At 38.5% G+C, this 17,888-nt stretch overlaps 1 long non-coding RNA gene and 1 pseudogene across 3 annotated transcripts in view; both read right to left on the reverse strand.

Moving 5' to 3' along the window:
• Nucleotides 1-17,888, reverse strand: part of LOC118610757 — a 167,487-nt gene that overhangs the window by 31,718 nt on the left and 117,881 nt on the right. The window lies entirely within an intron of this gene.
• On the reverse strand, nucleotides 11,462-12,981 carry LOC118610756 (annotated as a pseudogene).

Here is a 17,888-nt window from a genome sequence, read left to right on the forward strand (position 1 = left end):
TTTCTTTTTAATTAAGACATAAATGACATATAACATTATATTATTTTCAAGTATATAACACAAAGATTTGATATTTATATATGTTGCAAAATGATCACAGTAAGTCTAGTTCACATTAACATCCATCCACAGTTACATTATTTTTCTTACAATGAGAACTTTTAAGATCTACTCTCTTAGCAACTTTAAAATATCCAATATAGTATTATTAAATACAGTCACCATTCTGTACATTACATCTCATGACTTATTTTATAACTGGAAGTTTGTACCTTTTGGTTACCTTCACCCATTTGGCACAGCTCTGACAACCATGAATCTGGTCTTTATATCTATTTGTTTGGGTTATTTTATTTTGTTTTAGATTTCACGTATCAGTGAGATCATACAATATTTGTCTCTCTGTGTCAGACCTTTTTTACTTAGAGTAATACCCTCAAGCTCCATCCATGTTATTACAAATGCCAAGATTTCCTTCTTTGTTATAGCTGAATAATATTCCATTGTATGTACATAATACACACACACACACGCATGATGTGTGTATCTATGTGTGTAAATATCACATATTTTCTTTATCCACAGATGGACATTTAACGTTGCTTTCATGTCTTGACTACTGTAAATAATGCTGCAATAAAGGTAGAAATGCATATATCTTTTCAAGTTAGTATTTTCTTTCCTTTAAATATATACCCAGAAGTGGAATTGCTGGATCATACAGTAGTTCTGTTTTTAATTTTTAAAGGGACTTCCATTCTGTTTTTCACAGCTATTGTACCAATTTACATTTCCAACAACAATGTACATGGGTTCCCTTTTCTTCACATCCTCATGAACATTTGTTATTTCTTTAAGTCAAGTTAAACATATTTCTAATGGTAAGCTCTTGGGCAGTGATTTTTGGTAAAATTTGTAAACATCTAGTATTTTGGAATCATGGAAATCAGCATTTCCTAACTGGTCAATTATAATTTACTTAAACTCTGACCAGTAGATCTCTCAGATGGGAGCCCCTTCCATGCCTCACTCATGACAGCTCTGCAGTATGCTTGAGAGAAAACGGTATTAATAGCCCACATAACAATATGGCTTCTCAACATAAGGTGTCCTTTTAGCCTTTTACCACACCCTCCCCAAACTCCTGCTCTAACACTATTGATAAGGTCTCGAATATCTACCAGCAACTGCTCATCAAGAAACATGAGAAAATAGACACCTAGATAAAATCAAATGAACACTGATAGAACTTTTCGTGTGTTGGCACCACAGAGACAGAGTCATTATTTTTGGTTCTCTGGTGGTGATGTCTTCAGATCCTGTTGTTCACATTTTTAAATCACTTTTTAATTACATTTAGTTTCCATTGCTACTCTACAGACCAACACTCAAAAATACTCAATTAAAATTTGCAAGCATGGAAGTGTTCAGGACTTAACACATAGGTACCTTTTCCACATGCAACATTCAATGCCACATTTTATTTTCCTACTCTAGTAGTGTACTATACATTTAAAACGATCTAAAATATTTTCCACTTCTTTGAGCTGGATGTTTCAATAAATTATCTTCTCTCTCCTATCCCTACATTGGAAGATGTATTAATGTGAAAAGACTCAGGAGGTATGCATACTACAGAACGATGCCTCAGTATCTCAACTTCCAGAGTTGCGCTGTTATTTCAGAATAATAATCTTTTCCACTATTTATGTCAATTCGAAGAGTACATAGGTGGACAAAACTTTGAATCAGCTTAGATTTTCACATAATCTGCAGTTACTGAGATCCAGTTTCTCTAACATATGCAAACTTGAAATAAACTTTGATATTTTTGAGCATGATTTCATCCTATAAATGCTCACCTTCTTTTTATCTCTTGTCCCCTACAAGTAAGACTTGGGCATTCTTCTACAGTACAACCCCTACAGCCCATTCTAGAGGACCCAACACTGAATGAGAGTCAGGAAACCTCAATTCTAGTCCCAGCTCACAGTCTGAGTCTCTATGACTTTGAGCAACCCATTTAACCATCTTACATTTCAAATTTCTCTCATTAATAAAACAAACAAACAAACAAATATTTTGAATGCACACTCTTAGGAAAATAATTGAGAAAAGATATTTTAAAGAGGCTGACAATTTATCTTTTCTGGAAATGTAATATACTTCTAACTTCTACTACATGTTCAAAATTATCAATACCTAATTGACTATTTTACAGATCTTGGCTTGTTTCCTAAGCGTATTGCCCCACAAAATGCAGATTTTAACCACAGGAACTCAAATTTTTAGTTACTAATTATTTGCTTGACTCCATTCCCCTCACCTCACTCTTTCTCTTTCTCTCTGCCAGTACTAAGTTTGGAATTGAGAATCCTATAGAATAAAATATAATTAATCATCCAGCTTCTGGAAAATAGAATTATTTTACTACATTTACCACACTATTTAGGGTGACATTTCAACATTCATGAGTCATATCTCTTATTCAAAGTCCATAACAAATCACATCGGTCCTATTTCTGCCTCTCTGGAAACCTCTGTGTACACCCCGCCCTTTGCTGATACCTCTATTAGAGCTCTCAAATACCGATCAGTGGCAGACAAAATGTCCATGTCTACTTCCGTCTAGGTTTAAGTTGGTTTCTAGAGAGTGCCACCTTCCAACAAAGTGACAGACCATGGAGATGAAGCGGCCCAGACTCCTTGGCTCCCAAGCACTCACCTGGGACTAAGAGCTGACACTGAGGGAAACTGCTGGGGGGAAGTTCACAGGTGCCCCCAGTTGGCTCAGAGACAAACCTAATGAAGTGCAGCAGTGGCTGAATTAGCAATGTGGGGCTGCTGGATTCCCCCCAGGAGCTCTATGCGTTAGAGTGTTAATTGCTGTCACCACTCCTAGTCCTCTTATGCTGCCCTTTTCTTCCTTGGTAAGCTATTCTCTCCATCCTCCTCAGCCCACAACAATCCACTGAAACCTATGGTCACTCAAAAAAGTCACTGAAGCCAATATTCTGAAGTTGTAGGATATCCTCCTCAAATCCAAACCTGACTTTCAGGACTCATGCCCTTATTCTAGTGATCAGTGACTAGGCCGGCATCTAAACCTGGTGGAAAACCAATTATCTTCTTCAGCTCCAGGGTGCCCTTACCTTTCCTTCTAGAGTAAAGAGAGTTGTCTTCATTCCCCTGAGATATGTGTAAAGGGCTGCTGTGAGCACTGCAGGTGTTGACGGACATCCAAGTACATTTTTCGTGATATTATTTAAGTTCAAAATATAATAGCAATGAATAGAAAGATTGAAGACCCCAAATAAGATCTACAAAAATAGTCTTATGGTCTCCAGGGGGAAAAAAGGAAAGGAAAAAGAGGATGTAAAATTCTTAATACAGAGAGTTAACTTCCTGTGCCTCTTCAAATTTTAATATTTATAAAAAGATTCATTGTAATTTTGACAGGATGCACCCACATTACCATTCTAACACTCTAACATTCAACAAGTTCTATCAACTCTTACTTTGAAAACAAGGGTCCTTATGACTTTGATTAAATTTAGCTTTCAATCTTAGCTCTAGAAATCGTATCTCTTTCTATATGTACACATAAAGACCTAGCCTTTCCCCAAGATAAATAACACCACAGGCAGCAGAAGACAGAAGCCCATACCTGACTAATGGTCACAAGGTCTGGAGCTCTGGCAGGCCAAAGATAACATCTTGGCCTAAAGTTATATTTCAGTTCGTGAACTCTAAGGTGGATTGACCCCTTGGCTGCTTTCCCATGAAACCAGACAGAGGGACACTGGAACAGACCTCAGAGCTGTCCTCACGACCTGGAGAAATGATTTATTACCCTTATCTCAGCTCTGAGCAATCAGCTCCCAGCATGACCACAAACTCCCTAACCTACAGTGTCTTGTGATTTTGCCCTATATAATCTGTAACCTACCCACCATCAGGAAGTTTAGGCTTTTGAGCATTAGCTTCTCATTCTCCTAAGCAGGGCCATTCATAAGAAAACATTTTTCCACTGCAATTCTCAGTGTTTAGTGTTTCGCAATTCTGGGGCCAGAGAGACTCTCTCCATTCTGTAACGTTTTGAAGCATCTGTCATATGGATCCTTCCTTTCCATTATTAATATTGCTGGTATCTATTATTTTGTTCCTAAGTGCCATTTTGTTCCTAAGTGCCATGTAATCCAGTGCCTCTCAAAGCATGATAGGCTTCATCCTATCCAGACTTACTGACAGAAACTATGCAGATAGGATCCAGCAAACTGTTTTTATGAGCCTTTCAGGTGATTCTCATAGAATAAAACATTTTTCAGGAATTTCAGATAGAATAAAATTTGAAATCACTGGAACAATTCATTCTGTAGACCACTGTCATGTTACTATTTTATTACAACACTTTATTCTACCATTACCCATCTAACAAAGATTTGATGTAGAGTCTCCAATGACTTAATGCTAAATCTCAACTGAGAGTGAAGAGCTTCAAAGTCAAGCACAATCTAAGTTCTTCTCTGCTTCTCTCCCATGTGAGGCCCCATCCATCCTACAATTCTGCTGTTCCCCAAATAGGAAATGCTCTCTCCTCTGCCCAGGAAAGTCATCTCATAGGTGTTTACCCAAAATTGAATGAGTTCCTTCAAGAAACAGTGACAGACACAGTAATATATACTATCAATACATATGCTTGGGTTTGAAATAAAGAACATGAATATTACAAAGTATTTGCTCCAAACTCTATGCATATGTCGAGTAAGCTCCTTCTAAATAAGGTTTGTTTGACTTAATATGTGTTTGTTTAAAAATCATTATTTTCCATTGTTACATTTTACTTACCTATAAATTATTCCCTAAATCCTCTACTTGCAATTTGTCTGTTAAATAGAACTTTAAAAGTAATTGAAAAAGTACAACTCTGGTGCAGGATGTTTATAGAGGGAGGACTGGAGTTGGGGTACTCTCCGTACTTTCAGTTCAATTTTGCAATAAATCTAAACCTGCTCTTAAAAATAGAGTCTACTTGAAACAATAAATAGTTGAGCTTGTTCTGGCTTCCACTTAGGTGGTAGAAAGCTGGAAAGAATATTGGTTTCACCCTAAAACTAGAAAAGGTTAGTAATCTACAAAATCATAACTATCTGTAAAAGCAGTAAGCTGAGACTGCAGAATAACCAAATAGTGTAAAATCTCAAGAAAGATAGGTACATTCAGAGAGAGATAGGTGGTACACTCTTACTTACCTGGGCCAGAGCATGAGAAAAAAATAGGGCCACTAAACAAGCCAGTGAGAATTGCTTTAACAAATGGTTAAAGCTCAAGCGTAGGGTATTATAAGTACAGAATGGCTGAGAACACAGCAAAACGAAAAGTTCCCACCAATTCCCAAGACTTTCTCCACAGACTTAGAACAGTCCCCACAAGAACTTTTGGGGAAGGGAGGAAAACCAGACAAAGCCCCCTTCATGGCGCAGGTCTGGTGACAGCAGCCACGGCCTCTGCAGTAAGCAGGAGGCAGGCTCCCACCACCAAGTCTGTCCCCTTATGGAACAAAGGCCTGAAGCCACTGGCGAAGGGCAGCAAACCCCGTTTCCCTCAGAGACAGATGAGGACTCATTGCTGAGGGAACAGAAGTGGGGCGGGGGGGGGTCCAACTCATGTGGGGGGTCCCTGGGGTGGGAATCACTGTGTTCAGACCACAGTCTCCATGTCCTCACACTGTGGCAGAGCAAGAGCACAAAGAAAGCCCCCACCCTGAGGCTTAGGGACACAGGGAGAAAGGACCTGCCTAAGACTGAGATGGAAGCAGGACAACAAATAATAATCCCTCATTCTCCATCACCCACTGAGCAGGAACTGAGGGACAAAGAACAGCTGTTTACCGTGGGGAGAGGCAGGGTGTGGGCAGACACACTCTGACAGTCCCACGGGGAGAGCTTAAAACTAAGGGTGGAGCAGCAATACTGGGGAAAACCCTGCAACCCCTGAAGATGCCACCTAAGCACAAGTAACGCTGGAGAAAACCGAGTGTCATGCAGTGAGGATAACCACGGCAACAACAAAACTCAAACCCAGCTCAACCGTGACTGCACTGATCCGCACAGTCTCTCCCCAGTAACAAGACTGCAGGACAAACAGGAGATGTGCCCATTTCAAGGCATACTATTTACCAGAGTTCATTATCCTACACACGAAATATCTTAGTTGCACAATCAAAATTAAATGTCAAAGGAAAAGTTAAGACCAATTACTATGTCACTGAACAAAGAAATTAAAAGAACCACAATGAAATATGCTTGGGTATGGGAACTATCTCACAGGAGTTTAAAATAACTCTCATAAATAAGTTAAAGGATATAGCAGAATAAATGGACAGCCACAACTGAAAATTTCAGTGGAGAACTGAAACAACGTGGGGGAATCAAATGGAAATGCTGGACATGAAGAACACAGTAACAGAGATGAAGGAGGCTTACGAGTGAACTCAAGAGAAACATTCGGCAAGGAGAATAAGTCAATAAAAATTAGTAAAACTGAAGCAGAGAAAAAATAATGGTAAAAAGAGAAGAGAGGTGTGGAACAACGTTAAACCATCTAACATACATGAAATTGGAAATCACAGAAAGAAAATGGAGACAAAAGGAGTTCAAGAAATATTTGAAGATTCTATAATTCTGATTGTGTGATGCCTTCTTTGCCTTAAAATCGCACAAGGATAGGTATTAATAAACCAAATCCCCCATGCTGCTATCAACCTGGCATTTCAAGGTCATCCATTTAATTATGTCGCTCTGTACCTCCAATGCACACTCCCTGTGCCAGTGACCACAAGGTTGTTCATAACTTGAGCCTTAGCCCTTACCTCTCATGTGCTACTTCCGCAGCTTGCTTTTCTAAAATCAACCATCTTGCTTTTTCAAGGACTGTACTACTTTTTGATTCAATAACGTGGAACCTCTTATAGTTTTGATTTTTTATGCTTCTGAATCTTTTTTCATGCTGTTTTCCATGCCTACAATATCATCACAACTTTTCCCCCTAGTAAACTCTTATCCCTTAAACTTTCTTATATTTCCATTCCGTGAAGCCTTTCCAGAGGCACAGAGTTAGTTATCTAGTCCTACCTATACCTCTGAAATTGCATTTAAAAATTTTCCTTTTGTATTTATCACATCACATTTTAAATGTTTGCTGTTTTCCCTCTGTTTCTAACTGGTCGGAGAATTTTGAGAATAACAAACATAACATTCATTTATATATCCATTATTTTTCAGAGTATTGGTATACAGTAGTTGTTAAATAAATGTTAATTAAAATGAATTTAACAACCAAAAAAAAAAAAAGAAATATTTGAAGAAACAATGGCTAAAAAAAAAATACTGAAAGAAATTTAAGCATAAATCAAATAAAGTCAGCCACACAAGGTAAGGAAAAAGCCTAGACACATCATATTCTGTCTAAAAGCCAAAAATAAAAATCTTGAAAGCAGCCTGAGATAAAAAGATATACCACATACAGAACAAAGATCTGAATCAAAGCAGAATTCTTTTCATAAACTATGCGAGTCAGAAGACAATGAATTAACATCTTCAAAGCCTTGAAGGGAAAAATACTGTCAACAAAGATTTCTACATGTAGAGAAAATCTTTTGAGAATGAAGGAGAAATACATTTTCATACAAACAAAAACTAAATACTTTCCAGCAGACCTAGATAACAAGAAATGTTAATAGAAGTATTCAGAGCTTCTTAGAAATATAATTCCCACCATAAGGGAGGAAATGCAAAAATTGGGACTGTAGTATTATAACACACAAGAAAGTAAGAAAGCTGTTGAAGAGGATCCTTAAGACTATCTCTTTCCTTCTTTTCCTCTCCTCTCCTCTCCTCTCCTCTCCTCTTTACCCTTCGGAGAACTAGCCTTTCCCCTGAAACACCCAAGGCAGCAGATGACAGTAATCCAGACTCAAGATAATATCTTGACCTATGTTCTGTTCCAGCTCCTAAGCCCTAAGGTAAAACAACACTCCGGCTACTTTCCTATGAAACCAGACAGACACTCAAACAGACCTTAGAACTGCCTTCAAACCTGGAAGAAATGATTTATAACCCTTACCTCACCTCCAACCAATCAGCTACTAGCACAATCCCAAAGCCCCTAACCCACAGTGTCTTGTGATTTTGTCCTATATAATCTATAACTTACATCCCATTGGGGAGTTTTGGGTTTTAAGCATTAGCTTCCTGTTCTCCTGAATAGGGCCATTCATAATAAAATAGCCTATGTCTCTCCACTGCAATTCTCAGTGTTTAGTGTCTGGCTCTGCTAATGCTGGGTGAACAAGCTTTCTGTTCAATAACACTAGGGTCATGTGAAAAACTAAGTGGCCAGTTTGAAAAGGTCTGTGGTAGACTAAGTAATGCCCCCCAAAGATGCCTGTGCTTGTGTCCCAGAGCCTGTGAATATGCTGCTTTTTATGTTAAAAAGAACTTGCAGATGTACTTAAATGAAGGATCTTAGAATGTGGAGACTATCCTGGGTAATCGTACTGGTCCCAATGTAATCACAAGAATCCTTCTAAGACAGCGTGAGAGGACCAGAGGCAGAAGAAAGAGATGTAAAAATGGAAGAGGATCAGATTCAGAGAGAGGTTTCATCTGCTGCTGACTTTGAAGATGGAAGAAGAGGTGATAAGCAAAGGAGCAGAGGCTGGGTGAAGGCAAAGGGATCACGCACGCAGTGAATAGTGGAGAAAAGTCACGAACATTTCAACCAGGTGCAGAAATGCAGATATAGGATCTTCATATATTTTCCTCCTTGAAGTGTCATCATGTGTGCATTTGTATTCTTTTAATTAAATTTATTGCGGTGACGTTGGTTAATAAAACCATATAGGTTTCAAGTATATAACTGAATAATAATATATCATCTGTATGTTACATGGTTTGTTCACCGCCCAAAGGCAAATCTCCTTCCATCACCATATATTTGACCCCTTTACCCTTATTAACCTTCCCCACTCCCTTTTACCTCTGGTAACTACTAAACTGTTCTCTATGTCATGAGTTTGTGTCACGTTTATCTGTTGCTTTCAGTTTTCGATCCTACATGAGTGAAATCATATGGTTTTCAACTTTTTCACTGTGACTTATTTCATTTAGCATGCTCAAGATCTATCCATGTTGTAGCAAATGGCGGTATTTCATCTTTTCTTTTGGCTGAATAATATTCCATTTTATGTGTGTACCATATCTTCTTTATCCAATCATCTACCAAAGGGCACATCAGTTATTTCTATGTCTTGGCCACCACAAAAAAAATAATATTGTAATGAACATCAGGGTGCATATATCTTTATGGATAAAGTTTTCATATTTTTAGAGTAGATACCCACAAGAGGGATTGCTGGGTCACATAGTAATTCTATTCTTGATTTTTTGAGGAAACTTCATATTGTTTTCCATAATAGCTGTACCAACTGACAGTCCCACCATTAGTGTATGAGGGTTCCTTTATGCCACGACCTCTCCAACACTAGTTATCATTCATCCTATTTATAACAGACATTCTAACAGGTGTGAGGTGGCATCTCATTATGGGTTTGATTTCCATTTCCCTAATAATTAGTGAAGTTGAGCGTCTTTCATATATACGTTAGACATTTGTATGTATTCTTGAGAGAAGTGTCTGTTCAGGTGCTGTGCCTACTTTTTAATAGAATTGTTTGTGTTTTTGTTTTTGTTGAGTCTGGTTTCTCTTCAGATTGTATCTTTGTATTTTTGACTAATTTTTTCTTCTTTCATCCTTTCCCCTACATTTAATATAGGGTGTGTTCATGATAGTAAGTTTTATGGTTTACTCCACAAGCTGCAGAAAATTCAGACAGAATTATGACACTCTAGAGGAGATACAGGGTCCATATAAGAATTCAAAACAGAGAAATGAAGTGTTTCTCAGAGTCCCTTAAAAAATGTGACTTGACTTTACATTCCTCCTTCCCCACTGCCACTACTCCAGTTCAGATTCCAATAATGTCTCATTAGCAATTGCGGAGCAGCCCCCTAACTAGTCTCCGCGGTTCCTATTTTTCTTCTGACTCGCGTGACAGAGTGATAATTCAAAAGTGTTAACTTTGTCAAGGCGTGCTTTTGCTCAAAAATCTTTACTGGCTCCTGTCACTACTGAAGGTAAAAGATGTTTTGACATCACTGCCCTCAATGATTTGACCCTTCTTTAGCTGCCAGCTTCATCCCCACTACTTCCTCCATCTTCTCTGCCCTGCAGGTGCACCTCGGGTCACTCTTGAATCCTCGCACTCTCCCGCTGCTCTGCACCATCCACAGGTCACCCCTGTGCTCCGGTCGCTTGCTATCTGGATCACTTGTTCTCACTTTCCTGGTCTCCACCTAAACTTTTCTTGGTCTTTGCATACAGGAAGACCTCTGCGATCGCCCCGGAGGCTCAGTCTCTGTGACACGAGGCTGCATTTTAATTGTTCGCTGTCATCCTGCTATGCAGTCATATCCTTCTCGGAACTGTAGCATATCGACTACTGTGTCTCAAGAACCATTCGTTGTTACAGACACATTGACTCTCCTGTAATTTTTCCTGAAACAACATCAAGAAAAATACAGCTCCCTAGCACTACTTTGGGATGCTTAGACAAGCATTGCAAAATTTAGGATTGAATTTTTTTAAGGTAAAATTAAAATATCAAATGGGCTCTGGACTATATGAGCCTTCAACTCTGCTTCAATGCTGAGAGCCTGCGTTGTATTCACAGATGAAAGAACTACACATCGACCGACTGAAAGAAGAGACAATGGGAAGAAAGGGCTTTGAGACTTCTTCAAGGAAGACAGAGGATGAGCTACTGTCACATTCTGTCTCCTCTTTCCCCTTCCTTATCCCTTGTACAATTATTCCTTCCCCCTCTTCAACCTTATTTAACTTGTGCTTTTCCTCAGAGGTGCAGTCTACTCTCAGACTACTCCAGCTCGGTTGATTTACGAACACCAAGCAGGCCCTGTGGTGTGTGTGGATGGGAGAAGGGTTCAACATGGAGACTAGAGGTGACATCTGCACAGAGGACTGAACTATCCAGCGTCCCAAAATCCATGTTAAAGTTGTCTTATCTCTCATAGCCTTTGGCTGAGGAATCTTCCCTTAGATAACTATGTCTTTAAGATTTTACACATTATTTCATATTTTATGTGCTTATTTTGTTTCTAAAGTCTAGAAAAGAAGAGTTAATAGATTTTTCAGAAACTGGACAGCTTTAATATTTAAATGATACCCCTTTTATATGCTGGAAAATTCCTCTCAAACTGTTCATATACTCAACACAGTGCTTGAAACATAATTTCCCTTGGCCAATTATAGTCTCATGTACTAATGACCTTTACTTAAGAGTCTCATCAGTGTGAAACAAGACTTTTAGCTGTTGCTTCTCCACTGAATTACCCCTCCAGCACTCAAGACAAGTACATTATGTCCACATGAAGTCCTGCACAAAAGCATTTTAATCAGCTTGATAGCAACCCTCTCCTCAGAACAGTGACTCACACAATGCTGGATGTGGTTATGTGTATTTTAAGTGAGTCTAAATGTGAAAATGTTTTGTCCCAATGGAAACACAATAACCTTGTACAAAATTTAGATGAATAGGAACCAGTGAGCTAAAGATCCACGAATAGGTCTGTGATTACAATGTGGCAAGTAAAAACAGTAACTATTGTGGGATTTTTTTTTTTTTTTAATTAATCTCAGGGCACAGAAATGGAGATTAAGCGTGGGAAATTGTCATAATGATGCTTCACTCCTCTAAACATGCTCCTGTGACATAAAAGTAACCCCACATCCCATGCTCCAACCCAACCACTCAGCCTCCTACCCGACACCACCAGTACACATTTTGTCACCTCCTTTCTGGTTACCAGGGCAATGCAGTTGATGACTGTCACATCTGAGTTGGGTGGGAGAACACACAGCCAAAGCTTTTTTCTCTAAATGATGCTCATGATTTATCAAGTTGCCAGTTTTGACATTAATCAAGAAAACTTCCCTAACAGTTTCTACCAGGCCCCCTTTGCTTCCTTATTCCTCAAACTATAAATCATGGGGTTCAGCATAGGTGTCAAAATGGCGTAAAAGAGAGAGATCAGCTTCTCCTGAAGGACAGAGGGGCCGGAGCGGGGCTGGATGTAAGTGAAAATGGCCATGCCATAGCACAGGACAACCACTGTGAGGTGAGAGGTACAGGTGTGGAAGGCTTTCTTTCTTCCTTCTGTGGACTCAGTCTTTACAATGGTAAGGATGATCTGAATGTAGAACACAAGAACCAGGCAGAAAGGTATCATCGACACTAGAAACCATGATTGCAATCTCACTGGAAGAGGTGTCCACACAGACTAGTCTGACCACAGCTAAGAGTTCACATGATATGTGATCAATAAACTTGTTTGCGCACATGGGCAGCTGAAAGGTGATGGCAGTCTGCATGAGAGAGTTGACAGAGCCACTGACCCAGGATGTGATGGCCAACCTAGCACAGAGCCCTCCACTCATGATGACCGAGTATCGCAGGGGGTCACACACAGCCACATAGCGGTCATAGGCCATCACTGCCAGTAGAACAAACTCAATCCCACCCAAGGCCAAGGAGAAAAATAACTGGGATGCACAGCTCACGAATGGGATTACTTTATGTTCTGCAAGAAGATGCACCAGCATCTGAGGGACGATGCTTGTGGCATAAGAGACATCGACGACGGAGAGGTGGGTGAGAAAGAAATACATGGGAGTGTGGAGTCGGCTGTCCAGTCTGATCAGAAGAACAATGAGGAAGTTTCCCAGCACGGTCACCAGGTATGTGAGGGAGAATAAAACAAAGAGAGGGACCTGAGTGCCCCAGTCACTGGACAGGCCGAGGAGAATAAACTCTTTCGTCCACGTCTGGTTATCTGTTCCCATTTAAAAAATGTGAGGATTATTAATCTGCAGAGAGGGTCAGAAATAAGAGAAGCTGTTGAATTACAAAACCATAAGAATAACTTCTTATGTATATCATATATGCCACAAATGTTTCAGTTAATTGATGGGCCAGGATGACAGGCTTGAACCTAATATGCATTATATCTACCTCTATTCTAGAGAGAGCCTAGGCCCTTCACGAAGGCATGATGTGGTCTCAGGGAGTCAGTTAATACCTGTACATAATGCAGTGCAAGTTTTAGAAGCTGTTTATCTTTTCGATTTAACTCAGTTTTCGGAGCAAAAAATGATGGTAAGTGACAATGAGAGACAAAGTGATAAACAAGGAAGAAAAAAATTGTTTCAAGTTCAAGAACTACACATATGTACTCCATCAAGTTACAAAAAAAAAAAATGGAAAATATAGCTGTATACTGAAGATAAGACTGGTGTCTCATAGAAATTCCTGGAATTAGAAAACCTAAATATGAAAACTGTTTTTATGACTTACCAGGTGTATTATTGGATTAAAGGTTTAAACTTTTACATACGAAATGGAATAACGTTATATAACTTTCGAGTATATAAATGCAAATGTAAACAACTTACGGAGAAAGTACTTTATTAACTGTTACTGCTAGTAGTACTTCAGTCGCATGGATATCAAGTATAGTATGAACTTCGCCTTAAGAAAAATAGAGTAACTAACAAATGTGCTTTCTTCTCACGTCCCCACCACAATTTAAGATATAAAAACAAAAAAAAATAGAAAGCAAAACCTTTGATAAATTTGAAGTCTAAAGGGTAGCTTGGATGCTTTGAAATTCCAGAATCTTTATGAGAATTTAGTATCTCCATCTTAGGAAGGAAAGAAAGAAGTGATAATTTCATCTTGTTTTTTTTTTTTTCTTTTTCTACCATTCTTTACTAATTCTGATTGCTCTTATTAATTTCCTATGACTCTAGCCCTTCTTTCAGCAAAAAATACAGTACGAAAATGGGTGCACAGGCTTTCTAGTATAGGTGGAGGAAAACAAATCTGTTCACTTTTGTTGACTAGCCCATTTGCATCAGAAGTAGACATTTCATTTTGTTAATCTGGCTAATATCTTTAAAAGTGTCATCGTTGTTAGATGCTGTGTTTTCAAGAGTGAGTATTACACTTCCCCATGTTAGTCATGCTCGGGTGGAACAAAACAGAACATCATCACTTCATTTGCTCTTCTGTTACGCATGCAAACTAGAGAACTCACTGTGCTCCTCTCACTCACTGGCACATTTCTCTACTGCAGCGCTTGTCTCATTACAAATGAGTGACAGTGTCACATCCCAGAGAAAGTGTGAGCTTTAGGGCCTAACATTTCCTGCTTTCAATCTATTCTTTTCTGCTCCTCAAGATCTAGAGCAAGCTACTTAGCCTCTCTGAGCTTCATATTTTATCTGTAAAATGTGGATATATTGGCCAACTGAGTGACTGAAGAAGTCGACGTGTTGAAGATATACAATTCCTAGTGAATGAATTAGGGCAAATGTCCATCATTTAGTGATAATAATTGGGTGACCTTTCATTTCAAGGTCTTGATCACATTCAGGATCTTACTCCTTCAATTACTCTCCCTTTCTACCACTCTGGGCCTCTCTTGATCCTGATTGATTCCTTCTCCCTTATTGTAAAAGTTATTCAGGCTCAACCTGAGGGGAAAAGTCTTTGTTACATAATTATCATTCTAATTCTCTCTCTTCCTATTACATACAAAATTCTCAAATGATTAGTATCCCTTTGCTGGTCTTGATAACATATGTCCTTTCAGCTGTGGAAATCTGGTTTCCACTTTCATTAATCTATAGAAACTGCACTCTTGAAGGTCACCCGTGGTTTTCTAATCATCGAATTCAAAGAATCTTATTCTACTTTAGTTCTTTATTGTTTAATCAACTTAACTATTTGTTCCTTCAAATTCTCAATTCTATGATGCTCTTTTGTCCTGATTTTGTTTGTATTCTTGGATAATTATTTTAAATTCTCCTGCTCCATTACTGTGAGCATTTTCTAATGACATGGTCTCAGAACTTGTACTTTTATTTTTACAGCTCTTCCTTGCAGGACATACCTGTAACTATAATAATAATCATCAACTCTACATGATTCACTCTCCATTCTACACTTTCCTCCTGGACTTCTCTCCAAAAGTCCAGATACTTACTTCAACGGTTTAATGAATGTTTCCCAAATATCTCATCATCGGCTCTTTTCTCTACAAACTGTATTCTCTCCTGACTCCTTTATTTCTAGCAAGAGACTAAAATTCTGCCACTCTCCCAAGGTATCATGTTTAATTTTTCCCTCTGCATCAACATTCCATAGAATAAATCATTTCCTTTCATTGTTTTACATATCTCCCACCTCTCCCTTTGTCTTCATTCACACTGCTAATGTATTAACACATGTCTCATCACCTACCATCTGAAAATGTGCAACAAGTTCCTTTTGAATATGACTGATTCGGCCTGTGCCCACTCCAAATCAGCTGATACTCTTCTACCAGAATGACCATTCTAAAATAAAAAATTTATCATATCCCTTAAATACACAAATATATCTTGTGATGTCGAATTGGTTACAGAATTAAGTACATACTGGGCAAGAGAGTGTCCAAATACTCATTAGTAAAATCCTGCCCTATCTCTTATTATATTAATTTTAGCATTTATTACCATGTGCATGCTTTAAAGCATTCTAATGTCATGCTAATACTTAAATATCTTTCAAAGATGTCAGCTAATTACTTTTAATCCATCAGAGTGTATTTGTTTCAAAAGTCCACTGTCTTAATTGTATAAAGTTTTAAATTTTAATTGATATTTATATATTGATGTTTTCTACAGTCACAGAGTCCCTTCTTGGACACCTGGTAGATTAAGAAAACAGTAACAGTATCTACATTTATTCCTTTATGTTGAGGTCATCCCCTTTGTGAAATTTTTAGAGTAATTACTCTAAGTGAAATTTTTAAAATATGAAATACCTGATCTTACTGTCACTTTGTAAATAGATCATGTAAGAGAAAACCGAGACCCTTAAAAATGGGGGAGGGATAGAGAATGACATTGAAATTATAGGCAAAATCAAGTATGAGGCATGAACAGCAAAGACCAACTCCTTATCGTTAAAATATAACCTTTGGTGACTCTAGCCTTCTGCCACTGCAACTGTCAATGTCTTGCTGTCATTTTAAGCTCATAGAAAGAACAGAGTTGGTTTGTGTGGGGTTTTTTAACTACTTTGCCTAAGGAAATAATTTCTCCTTGCCCCACCCACCTGAAACAGAAAGAGCAGCTCTGTGGGCATGTAAGGGCCTGTGCTCCTAAAGCACTGGAAAGCCCAGGGCCATGACTAACTCTTCCCATTCCTAGAAGGCAGCTCAGCTTTTTATACTGCACTTATAAATTTACTTTAATGGCAAGCAACCTCCTTCCTTCTCCTTTATGCTTCTTTACCCAATAGCTTCTTGGGGATCATTTTCAAAAATCTGTTGGAACTAGCAATTTCCAGCTATGCAGAATGTCTCTGATAGCATTTCAGTGAAAAAGCTGTGTCAGAACCAATGCCTAAGAACTTGATCCTTTCAAAGGAAAAAAAAAAGCACATTTTAACAGGACTAAAAAATTTTAAATGGTTTTATAATTTCATTTATTTCAGCTCTATGAATTTTCCAAGCATATGAGCCCCATAAGCTATATCTATAAATCTTATTGAATCAGCTTCCACAGCCCCTCAGGCCTCAGAAGGTAGAGGCTTTGATAGACAATAATTCTCCTTTTCACTCTCCTTTCCCACTTTTTAAAACTCCAGACTGTTTATCTCATCACTTCTCTGAGGATGACTCTCCTCCTCAGCAGAAATTATATCATAAATGAGGACGATTTTACCTCTAACAGTTGCTGGAATATGGCAGATTTAGCTACACAGGCATCACAGTGAGAGGGCAGGGAAGTTCCTTGAGTGGGGACAGAGAAGGAAGCAGTTAAAACTGTGCATGTGGTTGGAATGACAGATCTTTGTGAATGTGTAAAACATAGGAAGGTTTGTCTATAGGTTAAAAACTTGTGAGCCCAAAAGGGGCAAAAGGTGTTTTTTTTTAATGATAATTTTCTGTTTTGCTCCACTAGTATTACTCTCATGCTTTATTTCTGTCTCAGAATTTCATAGTTCTGACATATTCCTTTTTTTCCCATAACATGCAAACTGAGGTCCAAAGAAGGAAAATGATTGCTCAGCATGACACAGGAATTAATGACAGAGTATAGGCAGAACTCCGCAAGTTCGTTACCTCCCATCTGTTCTTTCTGCTACACAAGCCCTGGAGCTGAGAGACAGGACATAGCAATCGACCACCCAGCACCCACACACACAGCACCCAGGCCTGGGTGCGGGCCCCACTCATGATGGCAGATGTGGACACAGCTCTTTCTCTCCCATCCACCTATGCCATCCTACCATCTCCTTACCCACTCATCAACTCCTTCTCCTCTTTTGAAAATCAAAGTTTTGTGTAATTTCCCAACCTAGTATTTAGACAAATAATTCTAGTATATATGTTTGATTTTATACGGAATAAAAGGATTTCTCTAATTAGTCTTCCATATAAACGGTTGTATAAGCCTGAGTAAATATACTTACTTCACATTAATGTTTACGTTAAAAATTAGATATTGGAAACCAATGGCACAGTGTTCCTACATATAAATTGGGGATACTAGATATTAAGAAAAAAAGGTAAGAAAAATGTTCTAAATAATCAAATACAAAAGGTTAATGTGACACAAAACTGCAAATCCAAATAAAGCCAGGTCAGTGGCTTTAGGTATGCCCTTGCCACCACTTTTGGAAAAAATGAGTTTATGGC

Source organism: Rousettus aegyptiacus, unplaced genomic scaffold (assembly GCF_014176215.1).
Source record: "Rousettus aegyptiacus isolate mRouAeg1 unplaced genomic scaffold, mRouAeg1.p scaffold_m13_p_13, whole genome shotgun sequence".
In the NCBI taxonomy this organism is placed as follows: domain Eukaryota; kingdom Metazoa; phylum Chordata; class Mammalia; order Chiroptera; family Pteropodidae; genus Rousettus; species Rousettus aegyptiacus.